At 41.6% G+C, this 16,467-nt stretch overlaps 1 protein-coding gene and 1 long non-coding RNA gene across 3 annotated transcripts in view; one reads left to right on the top strand and one right to left on the bottom strand.

The window, feature by feature from the left end:
* LOC147334018 (CXADR-like membrane protein) overlaps window positions 1–16,467 on the top strand; it is a 262,370-nt gene that overhangs the window by 172,847 nt on the left and 73,056 nt on the right. The gene's annotated exons all lie outside the window — the stretch shown is intronic.
* Window positions 3,706–16,198, bottom strand: LOC147334022 (uncharacterized). Of its 2 annotated transcripts, XR_015125982.1 has the most exons (6): window positions 15,819–16,198; window positions 15,531–15,617; window positions 14,762–14,830; window positions 13,333–13,403; window positions 6,803–7,055; window positions 3,706–4,542 (listed from the first exon to the last, which is right to left on the bottom strand). It is a non-coding gene; the product is annotated as an uncharacterized LOC147334022 (long non-coding RNA). The 2 variants fall into 2 exon arrangements; XR_015125981.1 differs by lacking the exon at window positions 6,803–7,055.

Genomic DNA, 16,467 nt, shown 5'->3' with positions numbered 1-16,467 from the left:
TGTTTGGAGGAAGAAGAATACTGAGTTGCATCCCAAGAACACCATACCTACTGTGAAGCATGGGGGTGGAAACATCATGCTATGGGGCTGTTTTTCTGCCAAGGGGACAGGACGACTGATCCGTGTTAAGGACAGAATGAATGGGGCCATGTATGGTGAGATTTTGAGCCAAAACCTCCTTCCATCAGTGAGAACTTTGAAGATGAAACGAGGCTGGGTCTTCCAACATGACAATGATCCAAAACACACCGCCCGGGCAACAAAGGAGTGGCTCCGTAAGAAGCATTTGAAAGTCCTGGAGTGGCCTAGCCAGTCTCCAGACCTCAACCCCATAGAAAATCTGTGGCGGGAGTTGAAAGTCCGTGTTGCTCGGCGACAGCCCCAAAACATCACTGCTCTCGAGAAGATCTGCATGGAGGAATGGGCCAAAATACCAGCTACTGTGTGTGCAAACCTGGTAAAGACCTATAGTAAACGTTTGACCTCTGTTATTGCCAACAAAGGTTATGTTACAAAGTATTGAGTTGTATTTTTGTTATTGACCAAATACTTATTTTCCACCCTGATTTACGAATAAATTCTTTACAAATCCTACCATGTGGATTCATGGATTTTTTTTTCACATTCTGTCTCTCACAGTTGAAGTGTACCTCTGGTGCAAATTACTGACCTCTGTCATCATTTTAGGTGGGGGAACTTGCACAATCGGTGGCTGACTAAATACTTTTTTGCCCCACTATAAGTAATAGGGTTCCAACTCCCAGCAACAACAAAAATAAATAAATAAAAAATAGGGAACCACCCCTCACGCGCCACCTCATGATGCTTAATCGACGTAATCAACCTTAATTTGATGCAGTGTGAAAAAAAATGCACAGAAATCAATTATTTTTCAAGAAATATTAAATAGATTCAACATCTTTCTTCAACAAAATTGCAGACTGCACAGATGGTACCTTCCCAAAGTAAAAAGTACTATAGCTTACTAGGGTATATATATTAGACTTAATAGTTACTATATACAGTAATTGACTTCTATTCATTTTACATCAAATTAAAACTTTGGGTGTAAGATTTGGATAATTATTTATTAAAAGCTCGACATTTTAAATGAGAATAAGAAAGAAAAGTCTGTCTTTGTGCCCCCTTTTCCCTGTTCATGCCCTATCGGCCCCCCTAGCTAAACTTTGCTAGATCCGCCCCTGCACAGTTACAGCCGTCAGCTACGTAGAAAAAGATCCTGGTGTAGAAAGTAATATTAAATAAATTCTAACAACAGCTTATCAAGCTTAAACGTGCTGCTGTTGTTCAGCCGCTGGTTTCCTCTTTCTGGTGCAAAGTGGGCCAAAAACAAACAAGAGAGACAGACTCGCGACAGAAAAGCCGATCAGCTGATCAGTTTCACGATTGAAGTAGCAGCCGGAGAGCAAGAGGCAGTCGCTTGTTAAGCTTAACGTGGGAATGCTTTACAAACATTCAGAGATGGACTTACACACTTGCTTTACTTCTCTCGGGATAACTTTGTCGGAGATGAAATGCCAGGTTGCTAGCGAAGCTCCACATGCTATCCAGACCACCGACAGGTCCCGCATGCCACAGCCGCTCTATCACGTGATGCATACTGCTCCGACGTGCTAACGTTCTGATGTGAGTTACGGCGTGTTGCAAGTTTTGTGAGGTGCTTTCGTGATATTTAATGGATCGGATTACATTTTTTTAAATTTTCTCCGATATCCGATCCAGTAATTTAGGTCAGTATCGGACCGATACCGATACGTAATATCGGATCGGTCCATCTCTATTAAAAACTCTAAAATGATCTTCAAGGACTAAAATATTTGATTTTTCTCAAAAACGTGCTGTGGGCATGACGCTTTTAGAGCGTGTGTTTAAGATGCATTGTGATTAACATCTCACACATTCCAATAAAGCAGATGTTCCTGCATTGCAACAGCGCTTTGCAGATGTGTTCCCCCCCTGCCCGTGTGCACGACTCTCATGGAGCACCACTTTGAAACACAGCTGATTGGCAGATTCCCTTGTCTGCAGAGTCCAAAGACAAAAACGGCCTCCTCCACTCTGTGTGGTTCGTACCAATTCGTCACACTTCCGTTTGGCTTGTTGGAAGCCCCGGCCAGTTTTCAGCACTTCCTGTAGCGATAGCTGCGTCTTCACACTGCATATGCTGTTTCTTACCTGGATGATGTCATCATTCATAGTGATACCTCAGTGGAGCATGTGCAGTGGTTGGTCACGGTCCTGGATTCCCTGAGGCAGGCAGTGCTGATGGCAAACCCGAACAAGTGTGTGGTTGGAGGGAGGTACAGAATTTTTTGGTACAATTTTGAGACCCCATTTGGAGGCTGATTACACCACAGCGACGTGATGAAGGCTGTCCCAATTCCAAATGCGGCCGGAAATGCGCACTTCATTTCCCCGGACTTGAAGGAGTCAGGTGTATCATTCGTGGACTACAGGAGGAATGCTGACCCACATCCACCCATCCACATTAAGGGGACGGCTGTGGAGCGTGTGAGCAGCTTCAAGTTCCTGGGAGTCCACATCTCCGAGGATCTCACCTGGACGACCAACTGCTCCAAGCTGGTCAAGAAGGCTCACAGGCGCCTCGTCTTCTTGAGGACTCTGAGGAAGAACCACCTGTCCTCAGACATCCTGGTGAACTTCTATCGCTGCACCATCGAGAGCATCCTGACCAACTGTATAACAGTCTGGTATGGGAACTGCTCTGCCTCAGACCGGAAGGCGTTGCAGAGGGTCGTGAAAACTGCCCAGCGCATCGCCGGAGCACCACTTCCTGCCATAAAAGACATCTACAGGAAGCGGTGTCTGAAAAGGGCTGGGAAAATCATCAAAGACCCCAGTCACCCATCACATGGACTCTTCACCCTCCTGCCCTCTGGGAGGCGCTACAGGAGCCTCCGGACTAAGACCACCAGGTACCGGAACAGCTTCTTCCCCACAGCTGTCAGACTCCTGAACTCTGCCTCCTGACATCTGACCCACGTTAACACATGGACTGAACATACACACACACAATGGACAACTGTACCCTCAAACACACAATAATAACATGGAGTGAACCACTACTCACAACCACTAGCACTTTATATAGCCTCTGTAGGAATTATATCTCACTTATCTTAACTGCACTACTGTATAGCTCTGTGTAAATAATCATTGTGTACATTCGATAATTTTTAACCCTACAACTGTTTGCAGCTTGCATAGTTCCCATTTCTGTATAGCTGTATATCTCAGATTTCTGTAAAGTTGTTTATTTCATATTCTGTATAGTTTTTCATATTTATATCCTGTTCATAGCCTGTACATAGCTTGTACTCACTACAGCCTGTACATACTTATAGTTATAGAATATTTACAACATACTTCATACCGTGTACATTATAACATACCATAATAGACCCATTTCTGTAATATACTCACATATCTATAAAGTTGAATTCTATTCTATTCATTCGTGGCGCAACATATCCCAGAATTCATAGCGCAGCCTTTACTGTGGCTAATAAAAAAAAGGCAGATGGCAGAAGCGTGGTGGCTGAAGAGTAAACTTTTGAGTATTGAATTTTTCAACCTCATCAGTTAACGCTGTCCATGCAGATATTATAGATTTGTAAATGATTAGCTAACAATCTTGTCAACACAAAGTTCTTTATTGACAGGCAGTGGGGAGAGGGGACACCTGGGCAGTGTATTTACTGCATATAATGTGTTATCAACCTTTTCATCTTTTCTCATTACCCACAGCTACCTCCACTTCTGTTGGGCTTAGGCTACTCACTAGGGCTGGGTATCATCACTGATTTCTATAATTGATTTGATTAAATTCAATTTTGACTCAGTAAGTGTTTCAAAGTAACTGAGGATAAAACACAAAACAACAGCAAGCTAATCATTTTTCAATTTGGCATAATTTAAAAAAAAAGTATTAAGCAGAAAAAATATAGCTTTCTTTAGGCCGGAGAGGAACAAAAGCTGCAGCTCAGAATCGGTGAGATGTTGACTTTCTGCTCCGACGGCGTGTCCGCGTTCATGTCGTCGGGTGAGAAACACGACATGTCACTGATGCATCGGGTCCGTGCTTTGTGTTCATGTCTTTGTGTGGAATCTGTTCACCTGCTCTCATTTATTGTTTGTTTGGTGGTCATTGTAATAGTTTTGTGAGCGCCTGGCGTTTCTGGCAAAATACATAGAATAAATGACTGAATGAATAAATGGAGCTGCTGCAGAAAAAGCACGATCTCCTCTAAGTTTATGCTCAGTCCTGGGTACATTCAGGAACAGCTGATCAGCTGATCTGAGAGACGTGGGCGCTTCATAGATACAGAGAAAAACCCAACAATCATATGACCCCCTATGAGCAAGCACTTTGGCGACAGTGGGAAGGAAAAACTCCTTTTTGACAGGAAGAAACCTCCGGCAGAACCAGGCTCAGGGAGGGGCGGGGCCATCTGCTGCGACCGGTTGGGGTGAGAGAAGGAAGGCAGGATAAAAGACATGCTGTGGAAGAGAGACAGAGGTTAACAGATATGATTCAATGCAGAGAGGTCTATTAACACATAGTGAGTGAGAAAGGTGACTGGAAAGGAAAAACTCATCATCATGGGAATCCCCGGCAGCCTACATCTATTGAAGCATAACTAAGGGAGGATTCAGGGTCACCTGGTCCAGCCCTAACTATATGCTTTAGCAAAAAGGAAAGTTTTAAGCCTAATCTTAAAAGTAGAGATAGTGTCTGTCTCCCAAATCCAAACTGGAAGCTGGTTCCACAGAAGAGAGGCCTGAACACTGAAGGCTCTGCCTCCCACCAGTGTGTGAATGTGTGTGTGAATGGGTGGATGACTGGATATGTAAAGTGCTTTGGGGTCCTTAGGGACTAGTAAAGCGCTATATAAATACAGGCCATTTGCCATTTACCATTCTACTTTTAAATACTCTAGGAAAAACAAGTAGTTCTGCAGAGCGAGAGCGAAGTGCTCTAATAGGGTGATATGGTACTACAAGGTCATTAAGATAAGATGGGGCCTGATTATTTAAGACCTTGTATGTGAGGAGCAGGATTTTGAATTCAATTCTGGATTTAACAGGAAGGCAATGAAGGGAAGCCAAAACAGAAGAAATCTCTCTCTTTCTAGTCCCTGTCAGGACTCTTGCTGCAGCATTTTGGATTAGTTGAAGACTTTTCAGTGAGTTTTTTGGACATCCTTATAATAATGAATTCTAGTAGTCCAGCCTGGAAGTAATAAATGCATGAACTAGTTTTTCAGCATCACTCTGAGACAGGATATTTCTAATTTTAGAGATGTTGCGCAAATGGAAGAAAGCAGTCTTACATATTTGTTTAATATGTGCGTTGAAGGACATGTCCTGGTCAAAAGTTACTCCAAGGTTCATCACAATGTTACTGGAGGCCAAGGTAATGCCATCCAGCGTAAGAATCTGTGTTGTGGCCATTTTTGTTGAATGCTTTTGGAAAGTGATTGGTTTATTAGTTTATGGACCCTCCCATTAATTAAGAGATTAAGAGCACCCGGGATGGGTGTGGTAAAGAGGTTTTTGTTTTGTTTGCCAAATGTCAGATGGGAGGACGGGAGGGTTAAAAAATGATTTTTTGACCACTTTTGAATTGTTAAAGAAAGTTAAGTTAACTTTCGTTTAAGTTTTAAGAAGTTATTTGGCTGATTTCTGTTTGTATTTTTTTTTTCCTGAAATAAACGGCATATGATTTTTAAACAATGAGTCAGAAGTGTGTTCCAAAACAAACCTCCCGTTGCCACCCACGGCCTTTCCTTGGATTTTTTTTGTTTGGAAAGTAAAAGGCCGCGACATTTAAGTCAAAAAATCATTTTGACTCGCTTGGATGTCAACTTGGAAGATGGGAAAACTTGCATGAATTGGACTTGGAAGATTGGATCTTCGCAGAATGGACTGAAAAAATGACGCAAAGTTCGTGAGTAAATGCGAAACTTTGTTTGGATCAACCGAGATGCTGAGCTGCAACATGAAACATTTGTATTAAACAATTATCTTTTGGACCTTGTGAAACGAATTTTCTGGTTAAAATGGAGGAACAAGAAAGAGAGCTTTTTAATTTAATTAAAAAACGCAGAGCGAAGCTTGGCGTTCTGACAAGAAAACGAAATGACATTAATGCTCTCATTGATGCTGGAGAATCAAAAGCCTCCATAGATGAACACATGAGAACATTTAATGATTATTTGGGAGAGTTTATGGACTCACCGACTTCAGTTCAAAAATTGCTGAACGATGACGAAAAAGAAACAGATCACAGCGATTGGTATGAACCTAAGCTGATCAGTTTTAAAGACTTTCTGCATGAAATCGACACTTGGTTAACTGCAGACCCTGATCCACAAAAGGATGAAGTTGCAGCCTCTAATGTTGAATCAAAGGTAGCATCTCATGACAGTGACATTGCGCCGCATGATAGTGTCTCACAAGTAGCGCAAGAAGCGAGCGACATGATTTCTGAACGAGTTGCTAAACCTGGCAGCAAGGGCTCTAGTAAAGCGCCCAGTAATGTTACTGCAGCCTTAAGTTTAAGGAGTAAAAGCTCACGTGCGGCTTCAATTGCGCTGATGGAAGCTGAAGTGGAAAGAGCCGCTTTAAAAGCGGAGGTGGACGCACTGCAAGAAAAACATGCACTCGAACTGGAAGAAGTTCAATTAAAAGCAAGAAAAGAAGCATTGGCTCTAAGAACTAAGTTGATTAAGGCTGATGCAAAAAGGCAAATTCTCACCTCTGCTCAGGATCGGCAGAGCCTTGCATCCAGGGCTGAGGTTGAATCAGAAGGCGGGATTACAGCGCCTTCTGGAACATCTACAGAGTTCATACCTGCTGCTACAGCTCGAAAGGCTCCAAGACCAAAGAAAACCCCTTTAGTTCATTCTCCTTTGCCAATGCCCCTAGAGACACATGCGCCTGCTGGGGTCAAACCAGAAGGGGAGAGCCCAAAGCCAATCTCTTCACAGGTTGATGTTCACAGCAGTGCCCTAATAGAGATTATGACAAAGCAAAATGAAATTACTCAGATGCTTGTAAACCAACAGAGGTTGTCACTGCTTCCAGCTATAGACATTCCTGTTTTTGGTGGTGATCCTTTGCGTTTTAGATCCTTTCTTAAGGCTTTTGAACAAGGAATAGAGACTAAAACTGATAATATGCAGGATAGGCTTTATTATTTAGAACAGTTTACTACAGGACAGCCCAGAATTTTAGTGAGAAGTTGTATGCACATGAGTCCACAGACAGCTTATGTTGAGGCAAAAAGGCAGCTTGAGTGGAACTTTGGTAACAGAGCAAAGATAACGTCTGCATTTATAGACAAGGCTCTTAACTGGTCAGTTTTAAAGTCTGACGATGCTTCAGCATTACGTGCTTACACATTCTTTCTAAGAAGCTGCTTCAACACAATGGATGAAGCTGGGTTTCTTGATGAGCTGGAAAATTCAACCAATATGAGGATTCTTGTTTCAAAGTTGCCTTTTAGACTTCGTGATAAATGGCGACTAATAATCGTTGATATAACAGAAAAGTGCGATCGTGGAGCAGGGTTTAAAGATCTTCTTGATTTTCTTGAAAAGCAAACAAGAGCTGCATTAGATCCTGTTTTTGGAGAGAGTCAAAACACAAAAGAAAAGATAGCTTCAAAACCATCAAAGACACCGCTTAAAACTAAAAGCAGTAGCTTTGCTACTTCTGTAGCTGTAGTTTCAGAACAGATCAATGACAAACTCAAACCGGAACGGATTCAGATAAGCCATGAAGATAAAGGGTTAGATCAAACTCGGTGCTTGTTTTGTGACCAAACTCATTTTTTGGACGTATGTGACTTATTCAAACTAAAGGCCAACAAAGAAAAGGTGACATTCCTTAAGAGTAAAGGTTTATGCTTTGGTTGCTTACAGAGAGGCCACATGAGTAAAGCTTGTCCACATCGTTTGACGTGCCACACCTGTAACAAAAATCACCCTACTGTTCTCCACATAGACTCAAATGAACGGCAGTGGCAAGCAGCTAAAGCTGAATGTAAGGAATCATCAGTCTCAAATGCTCTTGTTTCTTTGAACTTTGGTAGCTATACTGGGGCCGGGGCTAATGAATGTGCCTTGTCAGTTGTTCCAGTAAAAGTGAAGTTGGAAAATGGGACGAAGGTTGTGGAGACGTACGCCTTTCTTGATCCCGGCAGCTCTGCAACGTTTTGCACTGAGGCGTTGATGATGCAGTTAAATGCATCTGGAAAAAAAGTGGAAATCATGTTAAAGACTATGGGTCAGGAAAGGCCAGTGAGTAGCTATAAACTTTTTGGTATGGAAGTAGCTGCTTTGAAACAGAATGAGTATTTGAGGTTGCCTGATGTGTACACTCAAAAGTTTATTCCTGTCACTAAAGAAAATATCCCTAAAGAAGAAAACTTAAGAAAATGGCCTTACTTAAAGGAGGTTGAGTTGACACCGATAAATGCTGGCATTGGGCTGCTTATTGGTGTGAATTCTCCCAAAGCGCTGGAACCTTGGAGAATCATTAACAGTGAGGGTAATGGACCCTATGCTGTGCTAACTCGTCTCGGTTGGGTTGTCAATGGGCCACTCAGTCAGGGTAGTGAAAGGGATGAGCATGATGCTAGTTTTGTCCAGGTAAACCACATTTCTATAAGTAGTTTAGAGGAAATGCTGGTTAAGCAGTATAATCAAGATTTTGTGGAGAACCAGTGTAATGAGCGTGCAGAAATGTCTGTAGAAGATAAACAGTTCATGAACATAATGTCAGAGTCAGCTGTACTTAAGGATGGCCATTATTACTTGAAATTACCCTTTCGTAAACCTGAAGTAAGAATGCCAAACAACAAGCAGGTGGCTCAGCAGAGGGCGCAATATCTGCTAAAACGGTTTCAGAAGGATCAGTTATTCTTTGAAGAATACAAAGAATTCATGCACAATGTTAGTATGGAGGGACATTCAGAAATCATACCACAAGAACAGTTGAAGAATGAGGAAGGAAAGGTGTGGTATATACCTCATCATGGGGTCTACCACCCCCGCAAGAAAACACTGCGTGTTGTGTATGATTGTGCTTCAACATTTTCTGGAACATCACTGAACAAAGAGCTATTACAAGGCCCAGATCTGACTAGCACTTTATTAGGTGTGCTGATTCGCTTTCGGCAGGGTCCAATAGCACTTATGACAGACATTAAAGGGATGTTTCATCAGGTCAGAGTAGCTGAGGAACACGTAAACTTTTTACGTTTTCTCTGGTGGCCCGATGGTGACATCACAAAACAGCTGGTGGAACATAGAATGCTGGTCCACATTTTTGGTGCAGTATCCTCCCCCAGCTGTGCCACCTATGCACTACTAAAGACTGCTGATGACAACCAACATCTGTACCCAGAGGAGGTTATACATACAATCAGGCATAGTTTTTATGTAGATGACTGTCTTAAATCTGCTCAGTCTGTTGAGCAGGCCATCTCACTTTATCAGCAGCTTACTGAGGTGTGTGCCAAGGGGGGATTTAAGCTCAATAAGTGGGTATGTAGTGATCGCTCTGTCCTCTGTCAGATCCCGGAGGAAAATAGAGCCACAGGTGTAAAGATGCTGGACCTTAGTCGGGATCAGCTACCCACAGAAAGAGCTCTCGGTGTGCAATGGGATATTGAACGTGATGTTTTCACATTCAGTATTGTGAACAAGAACAAACCACTTACAAGACGTGGTATTCTGTCCAATGTCAGCTCCATTTATGACCCTTTGGGTTTCTTAGCTCCAGTCATTCTGCCTGCAAAACAAATTCTGCAACATCTATGTAAACTGAGGTTTGGCTGGGATGAGACAATACCAGCAGAAATGGCACAAACCTGGCAAAAATGGGTTGAGGATTTAGTTCTTCTTAACAAGTTTAGTATTGGTAGATGTGTCACACCCAAAGGATTTGGGGAGATAGAAAGTGCACAGCTGCATCACTTTTGCGATGCCAGTGAAACTGGATATGGTGCCGTATCATATCTTAGGCTATCTAATGGCAAGCAGGAAGTGTGTGTTTCCTTTATTATTGGTAAAGCAAGGGTGGCGCCGTTAAAACAAGTCACCATCCCACGTCTTGAGCTGGCTGCTGCAGTTTTAGCTGTGCGCTTAGACAAAATGCTATCAGTTGAACTTAATCTTAATCTGAGTGAGTCAGTCTTTTGGTCTGACAGCACAACTGTGCTACAGTACATTGCAAACACAACCATACGGTTCAAAACGTATGTAGCTAATAGAGTTTCCACCATTCATGCTTTGACAAAAGTTGAGCAGTGGAGGTACATCAGTTCAAAGCTGAATCCAGCCGATGCAGCCACAAGAGGAATGACAGTTGGCTGTTTCCTGAAATCGTCCACCTGGATCAGTGGTCCAGAATTTCTCAGTAAACCTGTTGGTCACTGGCCTGTAGGCATGAATTGTGTATCTGTCCATTTGGAAGCTGACCCAGAAATAAAAGGGGAGGGCCTGATGTGTGCAGCTGTGCTGAAAGAAGATGTGTGTCCCACTACTAAGCTGCTGTTGTACTTCTCCAGCTGGACAAAATTAAAAAGGTGTGTGGCATGGATCCTGAAAGTAAAAGAAAAACTTAAACTGCAAACAAGGAAAAGACAGAAGTTGCTGGGCACGCACTGTGGAAGTCAAATATGTGTTAAGCAAGAGGATAAATGGAACACTCTGCTCAAAACTGAGGATTTGTCCAAGGCTGAGGAAGCTATAGTGAGCTTTGTGCAGAGAAAACATTTTGCTGATGAAATGACTGCCCTAAACTCTGGCACTGTAAGTAAGTCAAGTCATCTGTATAAGCTTGATCCTGTAGTTGCTAATGGTGTCTTGAGAGTGGGTGGAAGACTGAGCAAAGCGGATTTACCTGAGGAAACAAAACATCCTGCAATTTTGCCAAAAGAAAGCAATGTTTCAAAGCTTATTCTTCAGTATATCCACGAAAAGATTGGTCACAGAGGAAGAAATCACATGCTTTCAACCCTTCGCCGTCAATACTGGATCCCTCATGCTAATTCAGCAGCTAGAAAAATAATCAAAGATTGTATAGTGTGTCAAAGACGACGGCAAAAGCCAGGTGAGCAGAAAATGTCTGATCTTCCTATTAACAGAATCTCAGCTGATCTTCCACCATTTACTTATGTTGGTGTTGATTATTTTGGACCAATAGAAGTAAAGAGAGGCAGGAGTCTTGTTAAGAGCCAAATCAAAAATAAAACTATGAAGACACTCATAGTCTTCATAGACAACTCTGTCGTTCAGCCACTAATTGGTGCTGCTCGGGTCAAAGTTGGGGCTGTATCAAGACACGAGGACTAAACCCCAATTCAACCAGACCCAGAACTGGGGGCCTGTTCTTCGTACCGCGCTAAGCGAGTTAGCTGGATTAGATTGTTGACGATTTCGCGTGATCCTGGATCGTTCGGTTCCCTGAAGCCCATCCGGGACTTGCTGTCATAGCAACAGAGCCGTAAGCGTAAACCTGCTGGGGAGCAGGTTTACTTTATGTAAACAGGATTAGATCGCGGCCACGCAGGTATGCCCGCGTCATTTATACGAAAGCAACAGCGATATTCCACCACTGTTTCACCATAAATAAATAACATCACTGTAACTAAAGATAATGCAGCACCTGATCCATTTATTGATGTCACACAGATACATACAGGTCATTTCCTAAAAAAGGGAAATGTACTATTAACATTCTATTACATGTATGTGATTATTACAGATGTAATTCATATTTCAGAGTAGTAATTGCAAATTACTTCGTGTAATCAAGATGAGAGACCATGGCTATAAAAGCGAAGGTGGATTTGGGAAGCCTGTCGCAGCCATGTCCTGTCCGTATACGCGAGCCACCCATTGCGGAAGGTGCAAGATTGATAAGGAGAGTCCTCAGAATTCAGCGTATATTGCGGGATAGACAGGATCCTTTAGCTCAGCGCGACAGTGTGCTCATAGAGAGATATCGATATTCCCGTGAGGGTATTATTTACTTAACCAACTTGTTGACGAGGGGGTGCAGGACCACCACCTGTCTTTATTTGCTCTGCCCTTTTCTTGGTTGCTGTTATGAACAAACAAACAGATTATTTCAGGGTCTCTTTCCAAGAGACGAAAAGCAATATAAGTGATAAATATTACCATTCCGTAGGATATTCTTATATTTCACTTTTACTTGTTCCCATGTTCTAGTGGGTCCTGTCGTGGCTCTAATGTGAAAGGGGATATAATATAACATATTATAATATAATATAATGTAATATAATATTGGATAATATAGTGTGATATGATAAATCTACCCTACCGCCTACTGGTGTTGGCCAGAGGGGCCGATGGCGCGATATGGCAGCCTCGCTTCTGTCAGTCTGCCCCAGGGCAGCTGTGGCTACACCTGTAGCTGCTTCCACCAGTGTGTGAATGTGAGAGTGAATGAATAGTGGCATTGTCATGCGCTTTGGGTGCCTTGGAAAGCGCTATATAAACCCAATCCATTATTATTATTATTATCATTACATTACCTACGAGTTTGATTAGTCAGCAACTTTCTGCCAGCCCTCTCTCCTTGCTTTTGCAGCCTTTGCAGTGTTCTCTTGCGTTTTAATTAAACTCTGAAACTCCTGAAATCCCTCACTCAAGAGTTCTTGCTCTGCTGCCGGAAAATACCGAGCGCGCCCCTTCGACATTTTCGCCGACCAATCAGCGGGTTGCCGATCACTGTTTCTGCTATCGATGCGTAGCCCCTTTTACGGCACCCAGTGATCGCACATTACTTCATCCAGCTGTACTAATCGTCAACAGCAGGTGTGTTCGGGGAACCGGATTAGCGCGCTCACGGTTAGCGCGATGGTTTGGCCTTGGATGTTTCATTTGATCTTGGATGTAGTGAGCGACGTACGAAGCACAGGGCCCTGATCTGGAATTAAAACTGGACTGCAACAGTTTAAAATCAGGACTACTTAGGATTTAACCAAGACAGAACCAGAATCAGAACTAGATGATAGTAGCACTAAAAATCATCATAGACCTGCACTGCACCTTTTTTTTAATTCTACCAAAGTCCACTATTTAGATTGAGAAAAGTTTATATAATTATTTAGCCTTGTTGTGCAGAACGTAATAAATATAGAATTTGAAAAATAACAAACCTAAAAAGAAACACTAGGTATGAGATACATGAGTACCTATGATACGGTGATACTTCTGGTAAACAACCATGTGAGTACCATGTGTGTCTCACCTGCTCTTGTTCATCTCTCTCCCTCTCTGTTTCTCTCTCTCTCTCGCTGTTCCTCTCTCTCCCTCTTTGTTCTGACAATCAAGCCAAACACCAACATCATCAAATATACAGTTGAAACCAGATATTTACATACTCTTCAGATAGGAGAGGAGAGATGCATCAGTGCAAACTGTTTCATCCTTTAAACCTAAACTCTGTGAACAGTTGACTGTTCGATGTGCTAAAGAACAGAAAACATTATTTCCCATCAGACCATGAGCAACATTCAGGCATGTAACACAGTAACACTTTTATTTTTTACATATTCAGCAGAAAGAGTTAGCTGTGTGCACTATAAAAAATTAAGAAGTGTAATTAATTTCTGCTTGGTTTCACATAAACTGTATTATTAAGGAAAAATAAGTGGGGCTCACCTCAAAATAATCAGTATAAGATCTGACTGGAGAGTTTTAGGCCAGAGCCAAACTTTTGGAACTGAAATAACAACTTTGAGCGGATCGGAGACTTGTTTTGATAACATCTCCCCCTAAAACAATAAACTGTCCTCACTATCACAACCACAGCAGGAACAAGACAGGATTCTGTGGTAGATTTTTTGCAATTTGTAGTAAATTGTGCACCACAGACTTTGTAATTTACATTTGTGTCACTCATTTAAATCTTCTTCTCCTGAAAATGAAACTCTTACAAACACATATGTCATAACTTCAGTCACAAACTGACACTGAGTCTCTTCAGTAAATCCAGCAGCTTTTTAACATCAAAAGATGTCTTTGAGCTGCTGCAGATCAGAGGCGGAGCCAGACATTTGAAACACCCGGGGCTTAGCCCAAAAGGATAGTATGCATGTGGGATTTTTTTTTCCCTTGGGGGGGGGGGGGGGGGGGGGGGGGGGGGTAGAAATGACTGAAAGATTAATTGGCTCTGTTTTGAGTTTTGTTCAAAAAAGAATGACTTCATATAGGGAAAAATATATTTCACATGAGCAGAACACCTTAAACTAGTTTTTTAATTAAGCAGCAAGGCAGAACAAAATCAGGGCTGTATCAAGACACGAGGACTACACCCCAATTCAACCAGACCAAGAACTGATCCAGAATTAAAACAGGACTACAACAGTTCAAAATCAGGACTACTTGGGACTTAACCAAGACAGAACCAGAATCAGAACTAGATGATAGTAGCACTAAAAATCATCATAGACCTGCACTACATTTATTTTTTAATTTTACCAAAGTACAATATTTAGATTGAGAAAAGTTTATATAATTATTTAGCCTTGTTGTGCAAACAAGCCTGCATAACTTAATAAATATAGAATTTGAAAAATAACAAACCTAAAAAGAAACACTAGGTATGAGATACATGAGTACCTATGATACGGTGATACTTTTGGTAAACAACCATTTGACTAACATGTGTGTCTCACCTGCTCTTGTTCATCTCTGTTCTGTCCTCATTCTCCATCTCCCTCTCTGTTCCTCTCTCTCTCTTTGTGCTGACAATCATCAAATATACAGATATTTACAAACTCTTCAGATAAAAACACAAACACTTTTTAATTGTAACATCAAATCAGACCAAATGTTTATTTTTTTTAGATTGATAAATATAAAAAACATATTTGTTAACTTTAAGAGTAAAGAGAGAAATCGTCTGTATTTCTTAATTGCAAATGGCACCAAATTGTATTCAAAATTGAGCCACACTTATGGAGCTCCATAGTTCTTTTCCTGGTGTTTTGGTTGACATCTCTTGATTTTCCCATGTCACAGAAACAGGCTCTGTGTTTTGCCTTATATGCATCCACAGCTGTGCCACCTGTTTACTCACATGGACTCTACTAACCTATCAGAAGCTTCTTCAGCTCAGAATGGAATCGTCTGGAGTTTTCTTATTAATTAACAATAAACTTAGTGTACATGTACTCCTAAATTTGATGAAAGTGATAAAAAACAGAAAGCTCTGTCTCTCTTTATTGTGACATTTAACTAATTCAAAAGATATTTCAATATTTATCTAAAACAAAAGTTTACTCTAAATTGATGTTGTGCAGTAAAAATGTTTTATGTTTTCTCCCTAAAGTGTAAATATCTGGTTACAAATGTGAATATCCTGCTGTGTACTGAAATTCCTCTTGTTTTGCATACAAATATACTGAACAACATACAAAGCATAATATATAAAATAACATTTACCTGAGTTTTTCTTTGAAAGAACCCTCTAATGTCCATTCTTATATTTCAGTACATAACTGAAACCGATTTAGTCGGGGAGGGTAAGAACTGAAAATATGAAATAAACACACGTAAGCTAAGAATCTCTAAAAAAAATAGCATTTGTTCGGCTTTTCATTTCGCCATTTGTTGATTCACTTGAAGAGCGAGTAACGTAATATTGGTCAAGTGATCAGTTTGATATCAATCTTTCGTGATGCACCGTCATATTTACATTATTTGTACGGTACGAATGATTTGCTTTGGTACCTGGTCAAACTTAAGCTCTCCTTAGTATGGCTGGCTCCGTCTCTCCAACAGCGCACTGACGGGCAGCAGCTGCCCCGCCCCCTCGCTCAGTCGCTTAGTGCCTGAGCTTGGATCATACCAATATCAGGGGGGGATTCACGCACAGTCGTAAATTCCCACAGTGTGCACTATGTGCTTCGAATATTGTGTGTACTTTTTGTTTTATACAGTTGTCAGCCAGGCATCTAACTATGAAAAAATTGCACTCCAAAATACCCCGGGCTTCTGACAAAACAACCCGGGCTTAAGCCCAGTAAGCCACCCCCACGCTCCGCCCCTGCTGCAGATGTTAGTAAATCTGACCCTAAAGGTTCATTCTTCTTTAAAATTCAAACTTTGTAATGAAAGGATATTTTTAACAGGCTGTTCTCGTTTATATGACCTCCATAAAACAACAGGGTTAGAACACATTGTGACGAAGTAAGAGTTTGTTTTGTAGTCCATCTTCTGCACAATGTAGTTTCAACAGGCGGACATCCGGTGTCACATTGTTACAGAGAGACGAGTGTAAGGCTGTTCCAATTCTCAGAACCGCTCCTCTCTTTCCCTGAGTACTTAGCAATTCTCCTTCCCAAGATGACGTTTTCTTCGAGGCCAAGGAAAAGAGTTT

Source organism: Aulonocara sp. 'chitande type north' Nkhata Bay, linkage group LG3 (assembly GCF_057382095.1).
Source record: "Aulonocara sp. 'chitande type north' Nkhata Bay isolate Kocher_YH1m ecotype deep benthic linkage group LG3, A_spYH_male_GT1.1, whole genome shotgun sequence".
NCBI lineage: Eukaryota > Metazoa > Chordata > Actinopteri > Cichliformes > Cichlidae > Aulonocara > Aulonocara sp. 'chitande type north' Nkhata Bay.
Note: the sequence above shows the minus strand (reverse complement) of the source record. Positions and strands in the feature narration are given on the sequence as shown.